The sequence below is a fragment of the Prunus avium genome, chromosome 2, assembly GCF_965620075.1.
Source record: "Prunus avium chromosome 2, drPruAviu1.hap1.1, whole genome shotgun sequence".
Lineage (NCBI taxonomy): Eukaryota > Viridiplantae > Streptophyta > Magnoliopsida > Rosales > Rosaceae > Prunus > Prunus avium.
In genome coordinates, this window is record NC_142285.1 from 33,585,759 (window position 1) to 33,611,108 (window position 25,350).

General features: G+C 37.4%; 4 long non-coding RNA genes across 6 annotated transcripts; 1 reads left to right on the forward strand and 3 right to left on the reverse strand.

Moving 5' to 3' along the window:
• Window positions 1-553: 553 nt before the first annotated feature.
• Window positions 554-8,694, reverse strand: LOC110759257 (uncharacterized). Its single transcript, XR_002527076.2, has 3 exons — window positions 7,876-8,694; window positions 2,000-3,241; window positions 554-792 (listed from the first exon to the last, which is right to left on the reverse strand). It is a non-coding gene; the product is annotated as an uncharacterized LOC110759257 (long non-coding RNA).
• On the forward strand, window positions 5,093-6,894 carry LOC110759256 (uncharacterized). Of its 3 annotated transcripts, none has more exons than XR_015833924.1 (3): window positions 5,093-6,090; window positions 6,366-6,443; window positions 6,674-6,894. It is a non-coding gene; the product is annotated as an uncharacterized LOC110759256 (long non-coding RNA). The 3 variants fall into 3 exon arrangements; XR_002527075.2 differs by lacking the exon at window positions 6,674-6,894 and having other exon boundaries at window positions 5,094-5,585; window positions 5,660-6,090; window positions 6,366-6,667; XR_015833923.1 differs by lacking the exon at window positions 6,674-6,894 and having other exon boundaries at window positions 5,094-5,585; window positions 5,702-6,090; window positions 6,366-6,667.
• An 8,974-nt stretch (window positions 8,695-17,668) lies between the features above and the next one.
• Window positions 17,669-18,303, reverse strand: LOC148296895 (uncharacterized). The gene is made up of 3 exons (XR_015833577.1): window positions 18,218-18,303; window positions 18,085-18,108; window positions 17,669-17,960 (listed from the first exon to the last, which is right to left on the reverse strand). It is a non-coding gene; the product is annotated as an uncharacterized LOC148296895 (long non-coding RNA).
• Window positions 18,304-21,104: 2,801 nt separating this feature from the next.
• On the reverse strand, window positions 21,105-23,456 carry LOC148296896 (uncharacterized). Its single transcript, XR_015833576.1, has 4 exons — window positions 22,985-23,456; window positions 22,759-22,895; window positions 22,132-22,195; window positions 21,105-21,362 (listed from the first exon to the last, which is right to left on the reverse strand). It is a non-coding gene; the product is annotated as an uncharacterized LOC148296896 (long non-coding RNA).
• Between the last annotated feature and the right edge of the window lie 1,894 nt (window positions 23,457-25,350).

Here is a 25,350-nt window from a genome sequence, read left to right on the forward strand (position 1 = left end):
ATAAAAGATGGTCAACGTTCTTTTTTTGGACTAACCGGAACCCTTCATGTTCCTGTGCCCTGTGCTATCTTCTCATCACTTCTTGGAAGTCCATCGAGGTTCCCTGCTTCATATTCCTCGGCACACCAGGTTCTCTCTCTCTCACACACTCTCTCTTTCTCTCTCTCTCCTCCACTTTCTTTTTTTCTTTCCAACCCCTGATTTGATTAATATGTCTATGTTATCTTTCTGTGTCTATTTATTTTTTAAATGTTCAATATACTTTATTATTGTGATTGTGCGGTGATTGAGATTTTCCTAACTTTAGAGTTATTAGTGGTTATGCTATTAATTTTTTTGGGGGTTTCAGATAACTTTCATGCCTCCTCTGTTTGTTTTTTTAATTCCTTTTAAATTTTATTAGTGGTTATGCTATATGAAATACAAACCATGATTATTTGGTAAGTTTTTTATTTGGAGAATGGAATCTAAATGCCTAAAAGAAAAGTTAGAAACAAATAAAGAGGAAAAGTTATTCAAAAGTAACGAATTAAGAGAGGGAATGGAGGTTTGTAATGAAGTTGAGAGAGATTATTAATGCAACAAATAATATTCGACAACGATACTATTTATGTTCGAAGCAAGGGTTTTACTTTGGCCTAACATAGTGGAGTTTTTGGTGAACAGAGTTGAATACGTGTAAGGCGGCAACACAAAAGATCCGCTGCAAACTTGTCCACATTATCTGATATCTGAAAAGGAATGGCTTTGCCTTTGCCTTCGTCTCTCCCTCGGCTCTCACTCCTCCCTTCACTTCACCACCTCAACATTCACATTACCAATAAACAAATAAGTCATTCGACCAAAGGAAACAAAACAAAAAGAAAGTAACGAAATAAACTATAATTATTTTCAAATGGAAGAAAGGGGAAAACAAAACACCCTTTTTCTTTTCTTTTTTGGTAAATTGGGGGGTCCAAAAGCCCCAAAAACAGACTACTCAGGATGGTTAAACAAAACACCCTTTTCTTCTATTTTTTATATATAGTAGGACCCACGATTGCTGCTTCGAGTGGCAATTCTGTGGCTGGCCTCCTCACACGGGCGGAGGTAGGGAAACAAAGAAAGGAGTTCAGGCACAAGGGGCACCAGTTTGGGGACGAAAGCCAGACGAGGGAAGGCCCAAGAGTGACGCGAGTGAGAGTGAGCCAGATGCAATGGACCAATTGCGCACATGAGGGGTGGCCCTGCCATTGAGACTGAGGAGGAGCGGTTCGTGGCTGAAGGCCAAGGAATAGGCAATGATGCTTCACAGCATAAGCAGCATGAGTATAGGGTTTGGTTTGGAGGAGATGTTGGTCTGGAAATTGCACCTGGACCAGCGTCATGGCTGTGGGAATGGTGAAGCCAAAAATGCAGTGGTGGATCATAGGGTTGGATTGTTGTGCTGGAAAGTAGCTGTTCAACAAGTGCAGATGATGATTCATGAAAATATTATTAGTATTACTCTGAAAATGAACCATCCTCACATGACCAAAACGATTCATTGCCATCTTTGGCTCCTCCTCATTGCCAACTTTGGCTACTCTTTTCATTATAAATATTATGACTGACAGATTGTTGGGATAACCATACTTGATGCCAAGATTAGACACACCAAAGCCGAAAATGCTGTAAAATCTTATCCACAAAGCATAGGACTGTGTTCATTTAAATACTGTCCATGAGCCACTCTGCCTCGTGCTAAAAAATTCTAATCTTTAAATGCAGGGACAAAAGTGTGAATATTATCAGCTGAGAATATTTACAAAATTTCCAACAAGTGATGTCAAAATCCAATGAGATGCTTACAGAAAATCAACAATGGTACATATAGATAGCCAGGTTGTGCGAAACTAAAAAAGATATCAAAAGGTTGTGAATAATCTCATTTCATCAATTTGGACTACTTCTCATTTCCTAATTAAGTGGGAAAGTGTGTTTACAGATAAGAATTTACCTGCATGTGAATATTCATTACCTTCGGAGGCGCTAAGATATCAGGATGGGCATCATCAAGATGAAGAACACCCGCAGGTCGCCCAAGCTTCTCGTCGCCACCTAACACGAATGGGCACAGTGGATCCTGAAAGGGCATATAAAGGTTCTTCCAAAAAATCCTACAGGTAGCCGGTGTTTTGCATATACTAATTGGAATCAAAAGTCCAGGATCATTTTCCAGAATGGAGTTCAACCAATTATCTGCTAGGTTGATGGAAGAATCAAAATAACTCAAGACATCAGGACATTCATGCTGCCCACTGATGGCAACCGAGTTTTCATTTTTCTTTGACATCTTCAAAGTAATGCATCACAGTATCGTATACCACTCTGAGTTTGAATTTCAATATGATATTAAGTGTGCCCATATTTCTCTGATGGAATGTTTTGCCCAGTTTCAAAAATCCACGCACCAGGAAGAAAGCACAAAAAGTTGAGATTGCAGCTATAAAGGCTCACATACATATATTTGATGATAAAAGAAGTACTATGAGGATTCCTCATATATGGCAAAGGATCCCTGAAGTGTTCAAATCTGAGGCCTGAAAATGGCATCATACTGCAGGCAGGGTACTATACATCTAAGCATTATGAATTGTACCAGCTCAGCTTCAAACTACACTTCTAAAAAACAATGAGTTTCAAAGTATTTAAAAATTGCAAGCAATTGTGTCACACTGGTAAAGTTTTCAAGGTTATAAAGGGGATGTATCAAGATTTGGTGAATTCAGGTTAAAAACTTCAACTTTAGAAAATAACCTAGGCAAATGGCAAAAGGTGGTCTCAGAGTTATCAAGCTCGATGAGCATAATATTCATCTCTACCAAACAGAGAAGTACAAAAGTGGTGATATATAATCATAAGCCTGCAGCAAATAAGTTATTAAAAAGGAGAGATTCCTCCAGTTTTCAGTCAACTGGACATGACTATATATGCAACTTATTCTACCAACAGAACAAGGAGAGTTTTGGAAACAGAACAGCAGAATTGTAATAATTTTTCCACTGAAATCTTCTAAAATCGCTTTTTTCTTTTTCCCTAAGATCAATACTTGCAGTAGTTTTTTTCAATTGGAAGCTTCTAGAAATTATAACGTACATGTTCCATAACAAGCTTGACGGACTCAGTTATGACATTCATCAGTCTGTCATCTTCGACTCCATTTGAACAGAAACATCACCAATATCAGTTAGCACCCACGGAGCATCATTTAGTTCTTTCCCTGCATGCCAGAATCATGTTACAATGACTTCATGCACCATTTACATGAAATTTTGGAAAAATGAAAGAAAAAATCATCATCAGCAACAGCAAGTATTAGATATAATTGTTTGGTTTGAAAGTCCTAATCATGGCTGCATAAATGTTAAAAACAAAATCGAAGAGGCAGCGCTAATATGTGGTTAGCTATTTGCGTATGTTAACTTGTTAGGTATATCACAAGTAAACTGAATAATATAAACACAACGTAGAAACCATGAGATGATTTATTTGCATGGAGCCTTGCCTCTAATAGGGTTTTCTCCATATGTAATCCCTATTAGATTGGAAGTGAAATGCCTTATAAAGTAAAGAAACTAGTTTGAATCCCAATATTCTTACACTAAAGAACCCTGAATGGCAGAACATTTCAAGAACATTTCAAGAACCTTTTTTTAAATTGAGACGAAGAAGAACTTTCATTACATAAATATAGGGCACACCGGTAAATAAGGAGGGTTCTAGCAATAAACTATAATATTTTTCTCTCTCTCTTCATTTTTAACACGTTCATCTTTTTCTTCTTAAAATAAACTATAATATTCTAGTCGACGTGATATTCTTGTTCTCTATAGCTGCTTAGAGTGGTAATACTGTTGTTGGCCTCCTCACGCGGCGGTGGTGGCTGCGGCGAAACAGAGAAAGGAGTTGATGCATAAGAGCCACCAGTTTGGGGGCGAAAACCAGCAGGGTGAGCAGGAAGAAGCACAAAAGGAGAGGCAGCCAGGGCCAGGAGGAGGGTGGAGACAAGAGAAGGCCCAAGAGTGAAGCGAGTGAGAGCGAGCCAGATGCAATGGACCAATTGCGAGCATGAGGAGTGGCCCTGACAGTGAGACCGAGGAGGAGAAGCTCGAGGCTGAAGGCCAAGGAATAGATAATGACACTAGACAGCATAAGCAGCATGAGTATAGGGTTGGTGTGGAAGAGATGTTGGTCTGGAAATCGCACCTGGACCAGGGTCATGGCGGTGGGAATGGTGAAGCCAAAAATGCAATGGTGGATCATATTCATAGGGATAGGGTTGGTTTGTTGTGCTGGAAAGTAGTTGATCAACAAGTGCAGCTGATGATGATGATGATTCACGAAAATATTATTAGTATTACTCTGAAAATGATTCATTGCCATGTTTGGCTTGGGGAGACTTGGACGACGAGGAGTAGGCGTTTTATAAAGGAAAAAGGATGTGGTATTTAAAACTTCTTGTACAGTATCAATCAAACTCAAAGCTCATTCGTTGCATTTAAAACTGCTGGGGAAAAAGCAAACATAACAATGACATGAGGTCTAATCCAAACAAAAGCAAATATGGCAATGAATGTTAGAAGATCTCACCCCAAGGAACAAGAATATTTGTCACAAAAAAACAAAATGTGAAGGTCTAAGGTCTTTGGTGTTGAGATCTTTGTTTGCAAACCTCCGCATTTAACTAGAGACAGCTGCAGTGTAGATCAAGACCGTTGGACAGTATGGATCGCACTCACTCCCACAGATAAATGGTGTGGATCTTCGTATGTAGAGTGATTGGGGAGGATGAAAAGCAGTGAATGAATCCCATATATTTTCAAATAAATAAATAAAATTTGAAAAAACATGAGATTGATGCATATTCTTCCTGGAAGCATAGATATAATCGGTACAAGTGACTTTTAAATGGATGATACCGGTGCAGTCACTTATTCAAGGGCTGAAATTGCACTTAAAAAATGAAGGATTGAGATTGAATGACCTGTAGACCTGTTCAGCCCTTTCTAATTAAAGATCACGTGAGTTACACGTGACTGAGGAAAACGAAAAAAACATTCCACGAACGCCAAGCGTGCCACGGAGCGTCTTCTAATTTGCTCGCGGCGAGGCAGAGGACGGTCATACCCGTTCAGCCCAACCCAAATTCTACCACTATTCACTGTCTTCATCTCTTCAGTGTGGGATCTGCATTACCGTCGGCTTCACTTCTTCAGCTCTCTGAATGGAACCTCACCCACCGCCACATCGTCTTGCTCAATGTCGTTGCTTGGGATCTGCATTACCGTCGGCTTCACTTCTTTCATATACTTTTTATGCTTTTGGATGCATAGTTCTGTTTCTGATTGAAGCTTAATATGCTTTGGAAATTAGATTCTTTAAAGTGGGTTTTTCATGGGTATTCTGAAAGCAAAACCCAACAATCGCTGCTAACCTTTTTTTGAAAAAATTACAGAAATTGGTGGTATGTTTCTGTTATTGAGTCAAGTTTTGTTTTTGGTTTTTTCTAATAGGCAGCAGTTTCTGCGACGTCTCTCTTCTGCTCTGCAATCACCGCATTTCAGGTCTGTAATCTTGAATACTCCATGATTTTAATTAGCATTGGCAATTGGAAATTGGCTATGTTTTTCTTGTGCAGTCGTTTTTAGGAAGGTGAATTCCCAATGTGGTTTTTTTAAAGGCTTTCAAGAGACCAACTCAATCACTTGAAAAGCTGATGGATGTTATGAGGGAAGAGCTTCCTAACACAATGGTTGTTGTTCGTTTATCCGGGATGGAGCTCAGTGATCTTGGGTTGCCGTTACAATTTCAAAGCTCCTATTTCTTAATCTGTAAGTGTATGGTTCAAATGTGATGTTCTTCATTGGTATTGGTTGCTTTGATTGGCATTGGTTGCTGTGATTGTTGTAACTGCTATATATTGGTTGCTCTGGCTAACGATTCAGGAAAAGTGCAGTTAAGAAACAGGGTTTCCTTGATCTTTTAAAAGAATTTGCTTGCTAGAGAGTGGTAGAAAAACTTGCGAAGAAGAAGAAGAAGAAGAAGATGGAGCTACTGCTAGAGTTCTGGGTAATTTCTCTTTGGCTATTGGATTGACTTATCTTTCATTTACTGGGCAGCTTGGTTGGATTTTGGATGCAATTGTTTCCATTTGAGTACTCTCTTTCATTTAGCAACTGATTTGGGGTTCTTCTCACAAATCTTAGTTCCTTTACATTTCTGGGAAAAAAAAAAACTGGTTGTTTTATACTATTTTTGTGTCTAATATAATCTTTTTTTTTTTGACTCTGACATCAGCATGTAGGATTATATCTCTAATGAAATTGATGCCTTTTCATATCCAGCTCCTTGCAGTGCTTGTACCAATTGTTGGTGTGGGTGCTTTTCTGTGGTGGGCAAGGCAGGATATGATTCAAGACAGTGTAAGGCTACTTCTATTTTTTCTCTTGCTCACTTCTTAAAGCTCATAGTTTTCTTCAACTATGGTATTAAACATCTATGGTTGCCTAGTGAAAACACAACTCAAGTTGTTGAGTGCTTTAATTTCCATGCCCTCAATTTGGTCATTCCCTCTACGAGTTTGGCACCTACAAGTGACTAGTAAAACCTTTTTAATTATTTATGTCAGCTTCAATCTACATGATGTGGACAGTTAATTTATCAATCTACAGATCTTCTAGTGGATGGTGTATGGAAACGCTCTATGATTTTCTTTTATTTGGAGTTGACAATTAAGTAATGTTTGCGTGCTCTTGATTTCAAAAAACTGTATCACAAGTGCTTTATAAACAGATAGTCCGGATTGGTGTTGGATAGTTTCCATGGATGGGCATGTAGAAATCTATTGTGTTATAATGAGTTCATTCTTTCTCATGTGAGATGTATCAGATAAATGCATGATATGTGTAGGATGTTTGAAAAAGGTTTGAGTATGCAAGTGATACTCTTTCATGTAACAATTCACAAACGCTTCATCCACATCTTGTAATCAAGTAATTTCGGAGTAACATCCTGAGGGTGATTTTCAATTGTGAAGGTTTGTTTATTTCTTACTCTGATGTCTTCTGCCTTTAATGAACAACAACCATTGTTCCCATAAAGTGCCATATAGTAAGGATGGATTTCCTGATTTAAAAGCAACAACTATAGATTGAGTAGGTTCCTTTTGCAGGTTTGAGTTTTTTCTATTTGTTTTTTTCCTTTCGCAGGTTCTTTATGGTCTTTTTTATACTCATTTTGAAGGTTTTCTATGGAAAATTTGTTACCTTTTCTTTCACGTAATTTTATTTGTATATATTTTTTGTTTATAATCTTAGCTTTCTTTCTTTGTCATTTTGATTTATTTACATGGATGATGGAGGAAGGCTTGGATTAGGAGTACTAGATGTAGGTCTTGTTAGGCTTCTTTATGTATTACTGTTTGGAGAGGATTGTACTACTTTCTCTTCATGCATTACGGAAGTGCTTAGAGATTCATTTGACAATAAGATGTATGTTATGCCTAGTATTCTTCTTCTTTTCATTTAATTTTTTTTATTCCATTTCTTTCTAAAATTTCTGGATTTAGAAACGAAGGAATTTAAGGATTTAGTACCCCAAATGCGCGAAGGATTTATTCCATTTATTTCATTAATCTAGAAAATCACTTCTTGTGACAGGTAATCTCGTAGAAATTGTGGTAGCATTGAGTTAACCACGATGGTGTATTACTCTAAAACTATCGTTTTTAGCACGTAATTGTAAGTTATGTAATGCAATTGCACTTTCTGCCAAGGAATAGGTAATGACACTAGACAGCATAAGCAGCATGAGTATAGGGTTGGTGTGGAAGAGATGTTGGTCTGGAAATCGTACCTGGACCAGCGTCATGGTTGTGGGAATGGTGAAGCCGAAAACGCAATGGTGGATCATAAGGTTGATTTGTTGTGCTGGAAAGTAGTTGATCAACAACTGCTGATGATTCACGAACTGAAAAGTAATCATCCTCGCATAAGAAAAATGATTCATTGCCATGTTTGGCTCCTCCCAACTGTGTTGGAGTCGGGCAGAGAAATTTTTCTCTGGGTGGGTGTGGCAAGATTCAAAGCGCAGAGGGCGCTATTTAACATTACATTACCGTCCTGGCTGTTGACCCCACCCCTATACTTGTTAACCCATGTTGCCGACACAAAATTACGATTTCTGCCACTGGATTACCATGATTTTGTTTTGGCTGTTGAACACCCTACCCCTGTACTTGTTAACCCATGTCGCCGCTACAAAATTACGATTAACCCATACTCGTTAACCCATGGCGCTGCAACAAAATTACGATTTCTGTCACTGGCGAAGTGGGATCTATCAAAATTGGGTGAATTCAGGTTTAAAAATTCAACTTTTGAAAATAACCTAGTCAAATGGCAAAGGTGGTCTCAGAGTTATCAAGTTAGCTGAGCATAATATTCATCTCTACCAAAACAGAGAAGTACCAAAAAAAGGCCAACTAGCCAGAAGAGAGAAGAAGAAAAAAAATCACCAGATGACAAGAGAGAAGAAAACTGGCGGAGATAAAGAAGAAAAAAAGAAAGAGAGAAGGAAAGGGAGAGAGAAGAGAGAAGGAAAGGAAAGAAAAAAGAAAGAGGAGAGAGGAGAGAGAAGAGTGAACTCAGGAAGAGGAAGAGCTCACGTAGATATTTATAAAAATACTCAATCTTAGACATGTATTTATAAAAATACTAAAGCACTATTTAAACATAGAAACATACCCAAAATGGGTTTTGGGTATGTGTGTAATGATGGATTTTGGGTATGTTTATAAATGGGTTTTGAGTGTGTGTAATGATGAGTTTTGGGTATGTTTATAAAGTGTTTTGGGTGTTGGGTATTTTTATAATTTCAGCCCCCATTTTGAGTATTTTAGTGAAACTCCCAAGAATATATGTGAACCGTTCAAATCAATGCACGGTTAAAAATTCAATTCCGTAACGAATCCACATTGTGGGACTTCGCAATGGAGAAGCGAAAAGGATAAATTCATCCAGTTTTCGGTCAACTATAAGTGCAACTTATTCTACCAACAGAACAGCAGAATGGTAATAGTTTTTCCACAGAAATCTTCTAAAACTGCTTTTTTCTTTTTCCCTAAGATCAATACTTGCAGTAGTTGTATGACCAAAAACAAAAAAAACTTGCAGTTGTTGTTTCAATTGGAAGCTTATAGAAATTATAACCAACATGTTCCATCACAAGCTTGACATGCTCACTTATGAAATGCCTTATAAAGAAACTAGTTTGAAACCCGTACTCTTCTCGTCTCCGCACACCCGTACCAAATAAAATTAACACAATTCAAATTAACTAAAGTAAACTAACATGAAAGTTAAAGAAGTAATATAAGGGCCAACGGGGTATAACCAAGTCGAAAGGAGCCTTGACTAGCAAATGTTCGAATCCTCACGACATCATAGTTGTGTGTGAGAGAGAAATCTCATTCTCCTGTAGTTTAGGCTATCGCTTGTACTAAAAAAACCTAATATAAGGGAATAAAGAAGGGGAAGCATCTTGTGGGCAATAAGAGTGACCAGATTAGGTGATATATTCCTGAAAGTTTTATTTGGGCTAGGGCTGGTATTTAGACCTATAACCTGGCCAAATCGGCCGAACCAGATTGATGGTCTAATTTGGTTTGGTTTGTTTAAAATTTTTGTTATATAATCGGTGTGAAACCGACTGAACCAGTCATTTTGGTCCCCTTAATAAGGAGGGTTCTAGCCATATTGAGAAATACATAACAATAAATAAACTATAATATTTTTCTTCTCTCTTCTTTTATAACACTTTCATCTTCTTCCCTTTTCCTTTTTTTTTTATATGAGCAAAAGTTTAAAAAGATATGACGTTGGAGCACAACATGGATTTTTGGCAGGACGTGATAACTATAATGTCCAGATCAGCTGGGTTTGTTAGAAGAGCACATGGATGGCACGTGCTCTAAGTCAGATTTGTTAAATAAGTTGTTAGTCGGTTACTTAGCTTATGAGATTATCATTAGCTATAAAGGTTGCACTGTTACATTGTAATCACTAAGAAATCAATATACAATTCTCAGTTTCAATAATCTCTGCTTTCTTCTTTACTCTTCTGCTTCCTTATTCATCCTTTTTCATTCTTCTTGTCTACTGTTATCAGGACGAGGTGTGAGAGGGGGTTTTGCCTTGCGTGGGGATAGGTGGTTTGGGAGCAACCCCTTGACCTCTCAATAGCTCGCGTTAAACAATTCTCATTATTCTTATTCAATCATATCTCACTTCTTAAATAGATGTGCAACTTACAAGTGGGAAGCAATAAAAGGGTGAAGCAATTTCCCAATAACAATCCTAGCATAATTAAATACTAACTAAATAATAATTATCAAGAGATTACTTAGACTAGGTCACATTAAAAAATACACACACACACACAAAAAAAAAACGGGTGGTATTTCAAACAGGTCTAATTTGGGTATTGTTCAATTTGTTAAAGATTTTGAGATGTTGGATTGGATTTATCCTAGGGCTTAGGTGGAGTTCGTTGATGAACGGAGTTGAATACGACGTCGTTGTCAACCAAAAAAAGTAACGAAATAAACTAATAGAAGTACGAAAGGGAATTCAAAGACTTTATTAGTGCATAGAAAGCAAAAAACATACATTCCACCTTTCCCACCACTTTTGTAACTTTCTCCAACTAATGAATTTGCAGGAGCCTTTATTTTTGAACTTATTGTTTTGTTTTATACAAATGTAAGCATTGAGTTATCTGAAACAACTAATTAGATGCAAGGAAAGTGACTAAAACAGTAAATCCGTAAATTAAAAAATTTATATATAACGCGACCCACTATTGACTTCTTATGTATAGTGATCGTAGATCATGCTACCATTACATTGACCATAACTTAAGCACACTGGTGGTGGGTGAAGGGGGTTTTTACTTTTGGGCAGGAAGAAGGGGTTTTCCCTTCCTGGAAGTTACGGCATTTAGCTGCATGAAGAGCTGTAATGAGTGACAAACAAAAACATGTATTGCTTGTCGTGACTCATGAAGACTTGTAACATGCTAGTTGGATTACAAGTGATAAGTTTTTTTGGTCAATAGAAACTTCAAGTGACAAGTGAGTCACTTTAAAAGAAGACAAACTTGAAAGAGATTGACCATAAGGACTATTTCTTTTTTGCTAAGGCACGAGGACTATGAAATATAGTTTTTTAGATATATACCCATTCCTACTATTAGATAATAATAAAATTTTATTATTTAAGTTAATTGTTGTTAACTAAACATTAAATATTTTTCAATTAAAAAAGGGGCAGAATTGTGGCATCGGATATGCGGTGACGAAATCAAAAAAATTAAAATCACAAAGACAAAATTTGATTCCGAGCCAAACTGCAATAACTAAAAATGTTATTAGCCCATATAAATATATCTTGTTGCATGGGAGTTTACGAGCACTTCCAAGTAAAATACCAAAAGGTCAACTCACCTACAATTTGGGCGTCTTCGTTTGAGTTTGAGTTTGCCAATAATTGGGCATTTGTTGCGGTTGCCTTTAAATCATTCGACCAAAAGCGGAGATCAAAAGTCGTTTAGGCTTTGTTTAAACAGAATCGTGCTATTATTTGGGCCTTTAGGAAACATTCACTTTGTAACTTGTAAAATTGTATTGTCTCTTGAGATTAATTATAAGACATTACTACTAGCGATAAACAAATAAATCATTCGACCAAACGAAACCCAAAAAAAAAAGTAACGAAATAAACTATAATTATTTTCAAATGGAAGAAAGGGGAAAACAAAACACCCTTTTATTTTCTTTTTGGGTTTTGAGGGGTCCCAAACCCCAATATATATAGCGCGACCCACGATTGCTGCTTCGAGTGGCAATTCTGTGGCTGGCCTCCTAACGCGGCGGCAGTAGGGAAACAGAGAAAGGAGTTGAGGCACAAGAGGCACCAGTTTGGGGGCGAAAGCCAGCAGGGTGAGCAGCAAGAAGCACAAAGGGAGAGGCAGCTAGGGCCAGGAGGAGGGTGGAGAAAAGAGAAGGCCTAAGAGTGACGCGAGTGAGAGTGAGCCAGACGCAATGGACCAATTGCGCGCATGAGGAGTGGCCCTGGCATTGAGACTGAGAAGGCGCGGTTCGAGGCTGAAGGCCCAGGAATACGCAATGATGCTACACAACATAAGCAGCATGAGTATAAGGTTGGTTTGGAAGAGATGTTGGTCTGGAAATCGCACCTAGACCAGCGTCATGGCTGTGGGAATGGTGAAGCCAAAAATGCAATGGTGGATCATAGGGTTGGTTTGTTGGGCTGGAAAGTAGTTGATCAACAAGTGCAGATGATGATTCACGAAAATATTATTAGTATTACTCTGAAAATGAATCATCCTCACATGACCAAAACGATTCATTGCCATCTCTGGCTCCTCATTGCCAACTTTGGCTACTCTTTTCATTATAAATATTGTGAATGACAGATTGTTGGGATAACCATACTTGATACCAAGATTAGACACACCAAATCCGAAAATGCTTGTAAAATCTTATCCACAAAGCATAGGATTGTGTTCATTTGTATACTGTGTTAGCGAGAAATCCTAGCCCTATTAGGATATTTCCTTCTTATTCTATTAGGATTTTATTTATTTTCTTTTGTATAGATATTATGTAATTAGGATTCCACTTATTTTCCTAGTTTAACCCTACTAGGGTTTGTAACCTTGTATTATAAATACCTCCTTTCAGAGAATGGAATATATCAGAAAATATTCTACCATATTATTTGACTTGGTATCAGAGCCGACTTTCTGGTGACATGTGTGTGTTGTGCCCACCCGTGTTCTACTGTGTGCCCTAATTTCTTTAGGGTTCTTGTGCTTACGCCTTTGTCGTGTTCCGCTGTGTGCTCTGTCGTGTTCGTGCCTCTATTTCCTGTGCCTTTGCCGTGTTCCGTTGTGTGCATCTGCCTTTACTGTGTTCGTGCCTCTACTGTCTTCGTGCATCTGCCTCTACTGTGTACCTCTACTGTCTTCGTACATCTGCCGGATTTGTGTCTGTGCTGTGTTCTGTTGTATACTTTGCGTGATTTGTTGGGTTTCTGCTACAATCATGGGTGATAGTTCCATTGTTGGTGATGCTGCTGCTTCTGAGAATTTGCGTGTTTCTGACTCTATTCTAGGTACTGGCTCCAATACTTGGATAATTGACACTGGTGCTTCTGATCATATGACTTATGATGCTAAATTTTTTGATGAGTTGTCTAGTAACACCCGTAACGACTGGTCGCCTGAACAGTAACGACCGGTCGTTTCTGGGCAGATTCGTTTCTCTGTTTTTCCAGTTTCGACCTCTGTCCAGTGTTTTGCCTATAACTTTCCAACCGTTTATCCAAATTTCACGTTCTTTATACGGTTGGATTCAGCACAGAAAAACAAATAACACAGCGCGAACCAAAAGTCCAAAAAAGTTACGAAAATAAACAGAATTCAATAAAGAAAACACACACACAACACAATTTTGGGGGGGGGGGGGGGGTTGGTTTGGTTCAAGTGACCTAATTCTAATGCATGAAAGTAAATGGACTTTGAATTTAAATGAGAATGGCAGAGATGAATTATCAAAATGTGAAAGTACCAAGTAACAAACACTAGGGTTTCGGAATCCACCCTAAACAATTCTACCCATGTTCATGGATACTCAAGTCATGAACTCTAAACGTATTGATGAAGATGTTTGCAATCAAGACCATGGGTCGTGGCTCAAGACGCATTGATTCTCTCTAATATACGTAAAGTGCAAGGTTCGTGCTACAATACTTGTGCCCTCCCCATAACCGAACCTAGGTATGGTTCGTACTTCGATTCAATTACAAGGAAAACCCATTAAGTTCAAAGAGAATATGAACATCACAAGAATCCTAATAGCATGGTGTTTACATTAGGTATTTGTTGCGTAGATTTCAGCTGCACCAAAATGGATTAAGCTGCATCCTCAACTTGTGATACTCGCAAGTGCACGAGCCGTTCGGTAGTATAGCGTATGTAAGTGCGAGGTCGATCCCACGAGGATTGGTGATTGAATGATTCAATTCATTTTCCCTACACAAAACAGAAATGAAAAAGAAGGGAAATAAATAAAACAAGGAAGAAAGAAAATAACTAACTCAAGCAGATAAGTTCCCAAGTTCAATTAGATTAACGGATTGATTCTAGCTAATGTATGATTAAGCCATGGTGTGTGGTCATAACCTTGTGTTCCTAATTCCCTAATTTGATCATTTGTTGTCTAACCTAAAATTAAGCATTAGGAACCCATTAAGCATAGAAGAACAATTTAAACAACCAAGCATGTATCTAATCCCTGTTGTCGAATGTCCATACATACTCTTCCTATTCATAGTTCAATTCGAATTAAAGCATGGTGTATACTCTTAATTCAAACCAAGATAGCTAACATGCAAGCCTAAATGGTGATCAATCATTCAAACTAGCATATTAACTTATAAGCATAATGAATAAGAACAAAAACCATAATTGAAACTTGGAAACTAATTCAACTTGAAAACTTAAGGAAAGAATTTACATTACAAAGAAAAATAAATTACAACTAAGAAGAAAAAGAAAAGCTAGAATTGAGAACTAGAAAGCAAAATTAAGAGAATTTGAGGGAGAGAAGGGAAGGGAGCTCTAGAGAAGTGTTTGAGAGCTCCCCCCCTTGGGGTGTGTTTACAAGCTTGGGAAACCTCACTATATATAGGCCTAAGGAAGCTGAAAATCTGAATTAAGTATGGCTAATGCATACAACACTTTGTTTTATAAAATATGAAATGGTTGATGCACTTCACTAATGCATACAACACTTCCATTATAAAATCTGAAATGGTTGATGCACTTCACTAATAAATCCCACCAGCAGCCCTAGCTCATCTTCATGTCACCATGACCAAGCTTCCAACCAGAAATAATAGCTCATCCTGAGGTCAGCATGACCAGCAACTTCAAGGGCTTACGAATTGGGCTTCCCTTAATCAAATTAAGACTTTAAGCACTCAAACTTGAAGTTCAGAATGTCTTCTTTCCAGCCATATATCATTTGGGCCAATCCAAGGTCGGAGGAGGAAGTTAAGGCCAAAACAAATTGCTAACTCATTTTGCGCGCTGATAAAATCCATCCTGAGCATGGCTCTGTGTTTGCTAGGTAACAGACTCCATATTTATCCAATGGGGCTGCATTTTGGATATGTTATATTACACACCCATTGGAACAACTTTCATGAAGAATGTGGCCTCATCCGAGCTATGTAGGTTGCTGAAACAAAGCTTTCAATATGACCTACGAAACTGGGCTGGCAGGGGACTGTAGCCAAAATTGAGTTTGTCTTTAAGCTCTTCATCCATTCATCCAAATTAGGCCCTAACATGCATGGATTGCATCATTTACTATCCAAAGCCCTCATTATTACCTAAAGCTCAATGAACTGAAAGATAAACACAAAAAGGATTAAAAGCACAAGTTTAACTCAAAAACATAACCAAATCATAAGCTAGAAGGGTACAAAATGATATGTAAATATGCACCGATCAGTATTCAAGAAACCAATTCACATGGATGATTCTTACTTCATCCATTTATTGCTTAGGATAATATGAAGATACACACAATCCCAACAACCTCAAGAAGCATGCTTTCAAAGGTGATCAATCAAAGAAGAACATACATCAAGGATAGATTATTTTAGCGAATTGAAATTCATCAACAATATCTAGAAATTCATACACTCAAGCATCAAAACAATAAGGTAATCATGTTTAGGGCTTCAACCTAAGCCCTAGCTAAATAAGAAGTTACATTGAAACTAAGAAATTACAAGAAAAAAATAAAATGAAAGAAACTAAGAACAAAGAGGAGAAAGAGAATGCATCTTCAACCCCTTGGATCCTTGCCTCAAGGCTCCCCAAGGTTCTCTCTAATTGTTATGCCATTCTTCCCTCCCCTTAGTGTCTCCTTGCTCTCCTCCTTCTTGCTCTCTAGCTCTCAAAATCTCTGCAAATTGTGGAATGATTCTAATTGCAATGGCTGATGCTCTTTGCACTCCTCTCTCCTCCTTTCCAGTTTTTCCAAAATATCTTTTAATATAAAACAATTACTTTTGTTAAAGCCTTAAGCCTTGTCTCCTTGCCATGATGGGCTCTTTTGTTATTGTCTTCACCAAGATGCTCATTGTTTCAGATAATATCTCTCAACCAAAGTAATTTCTTGTTACCAAGTGTTATGGTAACAAGAAGAATCAAGATAACATTATGGAGGTAAAAAAAACTGGCCTACTTCGGATTTCCAGAGCTGCTGTAACATATAGGATCAGTTGGATAGGCAATACTTGTCCAATGGAGCTCAAATTTGGATATGTTGTAGTCAACATCCATTGGAACAAGTTTCATGAAGATCTTCACATCATCCGAGCACCACAGCATGTTGATCCCAGGCCAAGAAGTTGACCTACGAAAATGAACAAAAACAGAATTTATAACCAATAATGCACTTTTAGCTCATTTTCATTCTAACCAAGGTAAAATATAAGAAAACACAAAAAGGAAGTAAAAAACTATAAAATGTCAAGAACTAACTCAAAATAATAGGTGAATAACATGAAAAATCATGTGTAAAAATGAACCGAACAAACTTCCCAAACTTATCTTTTGCTAGTCCTCGAGCAAAACAGAAACTAAAACAAGACTCGAAACAAACTTTCCGAACACTTTCCAAAGAGAGAGCGACTCATGCAAACGACTCAAAAGTTTTCACAAGAAAAACTCAGTTTAGACATTAGTCACAAGGCGGCAAAGTTCAAAACACAACATGCTCAAGTGTAGTAGTGTGATGGCCAAATGGAACTCATTCTCCAATTTCAGTTTTCACACAACTTCAAAAATCATACCAAGCACAAATGTAACTTCAAATCTCACCAAAGTTGTCCTCTCACAAATGAATCACTCGGAAGAGGGTTACAATGCAACACTCAATATAAAAGGATGAAAAACATGCATAACTATGATCTCAAGAAGGATGCCAAACACTTAAAAGCTGAAAAATGTGTGCAAATCAACCACATGACATTTAGGATCAATTTAGGTCTTTACCATGGGTTGTAATGGGGCTAAGGGTGTAAGGTGAGTGAGAAATGAAGGATATGGATACAACAAAGTCCAAGGAACTCACAATGTAAGAGCATATAATCGTTGACTAAAAGACTTTGAAACATCACGCTTGAGATTTTCACTCATTTATTTTTATTTTTATTTTTTTATATGTGATCAATTAGACGACCCTTTTTATAAAAAAAACCGTCGTCTTTACTTAATAATAGACGACTCTTTTTATAAAAAAAACCTTCGTCTTTACATATAATAGATGACCCTTTTTATATAAAAAGGGTCGTCTTTACTTCATAATAGACGAAAATTTTCATATAAAAAGGGTCGTCTTTACTTCATAATAGACGACCATTTTCATATAAAAAGAGTCGTCTTTACATATAATAGACGACGGTTTTTTTAAGAACTTTCGTCTATTTGATGTAAAAACGACGGTTTTTGTTAAAGAACTATGTTTTATTATATCCAAAGACGTCAGTTTTGTTAAAAAGCCATCATCTATTAAATGTGAAGACGACGATTTCTTGAAATATTGTCGTCTATTAACTCTAAGACAACGATGTTTTTAGTAAAACCGTTGTTGATTGTACATAAAAAAGACATAGTAAAACCTTTATTCAATTACATACATACTTCCTACCTATAATTAGAAATAATAGAGCTCACAAATTCTACTAATTTGATTTTAACTTCATCAATTTGTTCTTGGGTTGACTTAGCTTTGCCTTCTTGCACGTTTTCCAAGTTGTTGGTGTCGGAAAAGGAAAGACCTGCACGAAAGAGACCCCAATACTCTTAAACATAAACTTGTTTAGCAGTAACCTAACCTTAGCAAAAAGATCTATGCAGCTCTAGAATGACAGCAGAACACAATTGGCATAATTGGCAAAGTACCTGTTCTTGTGGTGGCACCATAACCTGTTCTTGTGGTGGCACCATAACAAATGAAAAATCAGAGATTCAGAAAATTAACAATGAAATTCCAAAATAATTAAAGTAAACAACAAAAACAAAAAGTATTTTGGACCTGATGATGTTGTCGGTCCAAAAACAAACGGATCTAGTGAGGGATGGGTATGTTTTGCCTCATCTTCTTCGTCAACTTCTTCTTGATTACGAAGGCCTTGTGGGACGGCTGTGCATATTTATAAAAAAAACCCAAATGAGAAACTCACTTAAATCCCACGAAATTAGCACAATACATGGACAAACATATATATATATATATATAGACCGATTTCCATAAGTCTTTCTAGATCGAGTCGCTGAGTTTGATGAGCGAGTTGAGTGCCTGAGAGCGAGATCTTCTTTGAAGAAAGTGAAGGTCGAGATCTTTCAAATCAAACCTTTCAACCAGCTTTGATTCTCTCAAATACAGAACCTCCCTCTACATCTTATGGATCTGCGAAGACCTCAATCTCTCAACTCCTTCATTGATATCGATTTTTTGATGATTTTGTAGAGAGTTTCATGAGGGTGTTTTAGAGAGTGCAGGAGGGTTTCAAGGAGGGAGAGATAAGGTTTTCAGAGACGGGGGAAAATCTGAAAATTTGTCGAGCGCGAATTCACTTAAATAGCCTTTTTTTAGCGTGTTTTAAAAGACGACGCTTGTTAATGAGAGATAAGGTTTTCAAAGACGGGTGAAAATTTGAAAATTTGTCGAGCGCGAATTCACTTAAGCGGCCATTTTTTAGTGTGTTTTAAAAGACGACGCTTTTAAAAAAAAGCCGCCATCTTAACATATAATAGACGACCCTTTTTTATATAAAAAGGGTCGTCTTTACATCATAATAGACGACCATTTTCATATAAAAAGGGTCGTCTTTACTTCATAATAGACGAACATTTTCATATAAAAAGAGTCGTCTTTACATATAATAGACAACCCCACCATGATATGTATAATGGACTCAGGTTGGATTCAATGCAGACTGGTTGGATTGAAAAGTTGGTTGAATTCCGAAATTTGTTTTTGGTGTATCTCTTTTAGAATGGGCCTAGACAAAGGGTCTTAGGCTTAGTTTGGTATTGCTGTGCTTTTAAAAAAAACTGCTTCTGCTGTGCTGTGAAAACAAATAGATGTGAAGTGAAGCAGCAAAGTGTTTGGTAATCTATATTTGTAAAAGTGCTGTGAGTATAAAAAGCAGCCTTATAATGTTTGATAAACTTTTTTATAGAAGTGCTGTGAGAGTGTATAATGACAATAAAGGGCACCATGATGAAATTTTTTTTAAAACCTAAAACTATCATAAGAAATAAAAAATGTGTAGTTTTTTCTCCCTTTTGTTTCTTCCTTTCCAGGCCCCATTCCCTTTTGTTTTTCCTTTCTCCCTCCTCTGCTTTCTCTTTTCTTCTTCCTTCACGGTCCCCAATTTTTTTTTCCTCTCCCTCTTCTCTCCTTTCTCCTTTCTCCTTTCCTCTCCCTCTTCTCAATGTCAATATCTCCATTGGTGCCAAAAACATACCCCGGAGCTTTCTTTGCTTGCTCAAAGGCTTTGCTGGCACATGGTACTCAAAGTATTAGCATCAGAAGGAGAAATCTGAACCTAGTTGTGAAATAATTACAGCTTTTTTTTTCTTTCGTCATCTTCCTCATCCAAAATCTTCAAGACAAAACTTGTTTTTGTTGTGATTTCATATAAATTCTTGTTATAAAGACACCTGAAGTTTCCAATCAAAACCAATTCCAACATAATCAGTCCCAATCCAAAAAATGCCCAAATGCAAAAGTTTCATACAAATTCGTGTTTGTGGAAGTATATTTATATATACACCATGAAGTCGAGCATCTGCAATTTTGATTTTGCTTTCTCTCCCTAGTTCTCTATCCTTGTCTCTCTCTCCCTTCCGATCTCTCTCTATTTTCCCCATCAAAGTCGCATATCTTCATTCCCTTCCAAGTCGCAGATCTTCTAGGTTTGTAAAATAGGAAGCTAGGTTGGTGGGGTTTTGGGTTGAGTTGGTAGCTTTGAGGGATTGAGGAAGGGAAAAAGTTGCAGAGAGAGGATGAGGTGAGCAAGTTGCATAGAGAAAACAAAACAACTACAAAAAATCCAAGAGGAACAACTCTTGGGAGGCTCGAACTGGGATAACGAGGATAAAAGCCTGTAATTGTTTGAAACAAATAAGGGCAATATGGGTAATATGAAAATTTCATTAAACCCTCCGCATGCTTCTCCGCGCAGCAGTTTTTAGAAGCAGGTTGTCAGCTGCTTCTACTTTTTGGCTGTGAATGACAGCAGATTATAAAATAAGTAGGTTAGATTGGTTTTACCAAACACTCAAATCTCCAAAACTTTTTTTTAGAGCTGCTTATTTTTTAAGTTAAGCAACCCCAAACTAAGCCTTACTCGAACTTGATTTCCAAGTCAGTTCCTAACTAGAAAAGGCAATGAAAACTAAGTTTCCTAAGACTTCCAGGAAACTGCACGTGATCCTCTTTGCGAATGCGATTTGAACACCTTCTTGACCTCCAAAAATTACGTACGACCACTCTTCGGAAATCTCTGGATGTCTTCTTTTCAACCATATGTCGTATGCCTCAATCCGATGTCGTATTAGTGAGTTATGGTCAAAATACCCCTGCTGACTCAGTATTCTCCGGAAATTGGTTTAGGCTGAGTTGTCTAATTAAAAATGGGCACCTTAGCAGTCTTCAAAAATTATGAAAATATTCATGGATAAACTTCAAGATGCTGTCTTCTATCTCCAATTGGACTCATGTCAAACTCTATTTGACAAGATCCGACCCAAATTCCACTTTGGAATCCGAGTCGAACCCTGTGTGTGTCTGACACCTGGCGGGTGTCAGGCACAAATGACTAATTTGCCCTTCTTACACAAATCCAAATTCTTTTTAGGTTTGACATCTGCTGAAAATTCGGCAGAGTCTCCTCTGTAAACTGAATCTTTTCCCAAATTTTCACCTGTTGGAAAGCATACATATATAAAAGAAAACATCACAACCGCCAGCATGCTTTCAACTTACATCCAAACAACTTAACCAACTAACCGGCCTGAGGCCATACAGAAAATCTTTGGGCAAATCTTCAGAGCAACTAATTCAGAATTTAAGATAACAGTATAAATACAAAAAGAACTCCTACGTAGCGGAGGAGATGGATGGAGGAAAGTGACGGCCCTGTGGTGATGTCCTCGTACACGACTACTGCCTGGGGGCGCAAAACATTGAAAAACGTGAGTGGACAAAAATAAAGTTTTAGAACATAAGGTATCAACATACTAACCCCTCTGTTAAAACATTTAGAAAATTTAATCATATCCATGTTCAATATCCGTATGAAAATTTAGGCATGCAAATCCTCATACATATAGCTGAGCATATATTCAGTGAAACATTAACAAAATATCTGAGATTAATAAAGAGAAACAATTTCCTTCCACTTAGGTGTACCCATCATAAATCCATCAATTCCATAATTTCCGTCAATTCCTCCTAGCAGGTCTCGGTAGCATAAAGTTCCTCGAGCCGCATTCCTTGCAAGACTCAGAGGACACTTGGTCCACCCGAGCCGCATTCCTAGCACCACAAAGTTTGAGCGTCCCCGAACTTGTGGGCAATTGTCAAACGCGCGCTGACTCATCTGAAGGCAACTGGGATGTCCTTGGACATCATTATAATCGAAGGCAACAATTTATCCGAAGGCAACATTTTTGGGTACCTATGGTGGTTTAAAAACAAAATACATGCCCTTCCTGGAAATTACCATTTTATTCCTCAACCAATCATTCAATATGATTAATACCTCATTTCTTACTTTCCAAGCCATTTGCATTTAAATATAATAACATATAATCGAGAACATATATATAATTTCATTATTCCTGCTCGGAAAGTAATAGCCATAAATAAATCCTTCAAGATCAAATATTGAAACTTTAATAACATAAAATCCATTTATAAAACAAAAGTCCACTCACTGTGCATCCGAGTTGCTCTGACCCTTTGAGGGTCCCTCCTGTGAATCAGCTGGTACCCGAGTACCTATTTAAGCCATCATAAATATTTAATCAATAAAATTGCTCAACACAATAATTTAATTTAAAGCCCTGACCCCCGGCTTCTAAAAGTGCGTGTACTTAGTTTAAGACCATTCTTGTCGAGTACGCTGAACCGGTGTACCATAATCCTTTGAATTTTTCTGCAATGCACAAAGAATTCCCCCTAGGAGTAAAACTCCCAAACAACACTTGATAACGAGAGAGGAGTTTGTTTCAGTTATACTCTGTCCGAGAGGTCTAAACTTATTGAATAACCACTATTTTTGGATATGTTGTAGAAAACAGGAAACTGAACAACTTTCAAGAAGAAACCTTGGTCATCTGAACAAGGGAAATCGACATCCAAGAGTGAGTAAGGTGCTGTAGAATTTAAACAGCAGACTAGAGGACTTACTAACTTTGAACAAGGTTTCAGATGGTTATAGAACTTAAATTGCTGTGAATTTTGGATATGGCATAGTTCTATAACTAAGGAACAACCTGTATGAAGAAAGTGTTGTCGAATGATCAATAGAAATTAACACACAAGAAAGAATTCGAGCCTACCTCAATACAGCAGAACAAAATAAGTAGGCAACACTTCAACCAGCCTTGAGATGACTACACTTCTTGGATGAAGCTCCAATTTTGACAGATTATAGCCAAGACAAAGATGAACAACTTTGATGAAAGGAACGAAGCCACTAGATCAGAGGAAGGCCACATGCAAGAGTGAATAAGGGCACACTAGAGTGAAACCAGCAAACAGAATGAAAGTGAAGACTAGTCTCACCTTGAACACGATTTACAGTAGATAGAAATCTCCGTTTGCCTTGTAATTTGGATATGTTGTAGATGTCGACCTCAGAAACAATTGTTATGAAGGAATAGAGGTAATAATCGCAACAGAAACCCGCATGCAAAGAGAAATCCGTGCTTAACACAGAGTATCAGACAGAGATGAGCTGTTCATACTCCAACTGGGGTTTGAGGTGTTTATATTTCTCCGACTGGGCTAATTTTCGGATATGTTCTACTCATGAGGCAGACGAACAAGTTTGAAGAAGGAACGATTTCGTTTCGAGCTCAGGAAGTTGATGCTTTGGACCTGTGAACAGATCAGTAAGTCTTGAGGAGGTTCTGTCGGTTTTGGGATTATGATGGGTTTATGGGACTTGTGCAGAATAGAGAATATTTAGGGAATTTGTTGGGCTTATCAGATTTGGGGCTCAACAATAACAGACGTGTCGGGAGAGTAAAAAGAGATTTTTTCTGGTTTTCTAAAAACCATCTTTGAACTGTTTACAAGTTTGCCACCGGACAAATTCCTTTATCGCAACTTTTTCGTTACAACTCCGATTCGAGCTCACTACGTGTGTAAGAACTCGTTTCGACGTGCTCTACATAACGATCCAATCAAAATTTTCAAATTCCTTCCCGGTCAAAAAGTCAACTTTCATACCCGTTAAAATATTCCAGGGGCAAAATAGTCTTTTTCTAGAATAAAATAATAATTGAAAATTAATTAAGGATCGAGTTGTTATACTATTACGAGGAATATTTGGGGAATTTATACATTTCGTGGCTCATAAGCTGAAACACTAGAAAATAACTAAAATCAGCATCTTTAGTCCAAATTAATTCACAAAGCTAAGTAAAAAGGATATAAAAACATGTGAAATTATGAACATATTAAATACCCTCAAACTTGAATTTTGCTAGTCCTCGAGCAAAAAATAAAGAACGAAGAAAGAAAAACGAAGACAAACAAAAAGAAATAGAAACACATGACACACAAGACTCTTCTTCGTACAAACCAAAGGTGTTAGTCTCAGTCCAATTTTTCTCCTCACCAATTGCAATCAATCGGAAGTACATTGGAACCCAAATCAGAATTCTCAACTCATAGAAAGGTTTAAAAGAAAGAACAAACTTCCAAAATTTAAAACAATTAATTCATACAATCAAAGAGATTTACAAAAGATTAGTAAAGAACTCACATGCTTATCTTGGTGTAGTGTGAGGCCAACACAAATGCAGAAAATTAAACCAATCTCGAGTATGCAGCACCTCTTATGCTATAAAATACGGGACCACCTAGCAGACAACTAGCAGAGGCATTCTTTTTTTTTCTTTTTTTTTTTCTTTTTTTTCGGAATAAGCTTTCTAATCAACCCATGTAACGAGCTTTAGGTCAGTGACTCCCAAATCAAATGACTTTTGGGCACTAAATGTGAAGACATCCCAAAGGACTTACTCACTCGAGTTGAAAAGGCTTGTATGTAATTTCCGACTTTCAGCTTTTAGCCCACTTTAATTTTCACCCTAGCTTCGTTGAATTGTACTTTGATTTTGCATAGGGCTGTGACGTCTTTGGTCACTTTCAATATGATATACCTTTTTCAAACCTTATGGTTAAATGCTAACTAATCCTATATTTTATCAAACAAAAGGATGAGCATACTCAAGACTCGTTTAACTCCCTGCAAGAATGTTGGTGTGCATGTGAAAATCTCAAGGTGAAGCATATGACTAATCAACTAATCCAAAGTAAATAACTATGATTGCAAATTTCACCCTAGATTTCATAATGGAAGCATATTCAAACCTTTAAACTCACCTATGAATATCAAATTCAAACTTTAAATTTCACTGTACCTTGAATTGTTCACAATTAATAAGAAGAACAAACGACTAAGAATAACAAAAAAAAAATTGGAATTTTTTATTTTTTAAAATTTAAATTTTTTTACTTTTTTAATACCTAACCACCCCCAAACTAGAACTAAACATTGTCCTCAATGTTAAGAAAAGAAAACACGCAATGCACAGTTAAGGAAGGAAGCATATAGAAACGAAATAAATAAATAAAAGAAACAAGGAAAAGAAGACGACTTCCCCGGTTTATTTGCACCAGCTTCATGAAGAGAAAATTGGTGAGGCAAACCACCCCCAAACGAGGTGTGAAGCAGCAACATGTGCGGACAGCAACAGCAGCAAAATCTGGAAAAATGACCTTTAGCGACAGTTTTTCTGCAGAAAACCGTCACTAAAGAGTGTTAGGAACCCAGAACAACTTCTTGAGACCATATGTCACTTGCGGGGGCCACTCCTTGGCGCGAAAGAATTAAGAAAATGATATTGTGCATAGGAAAACTT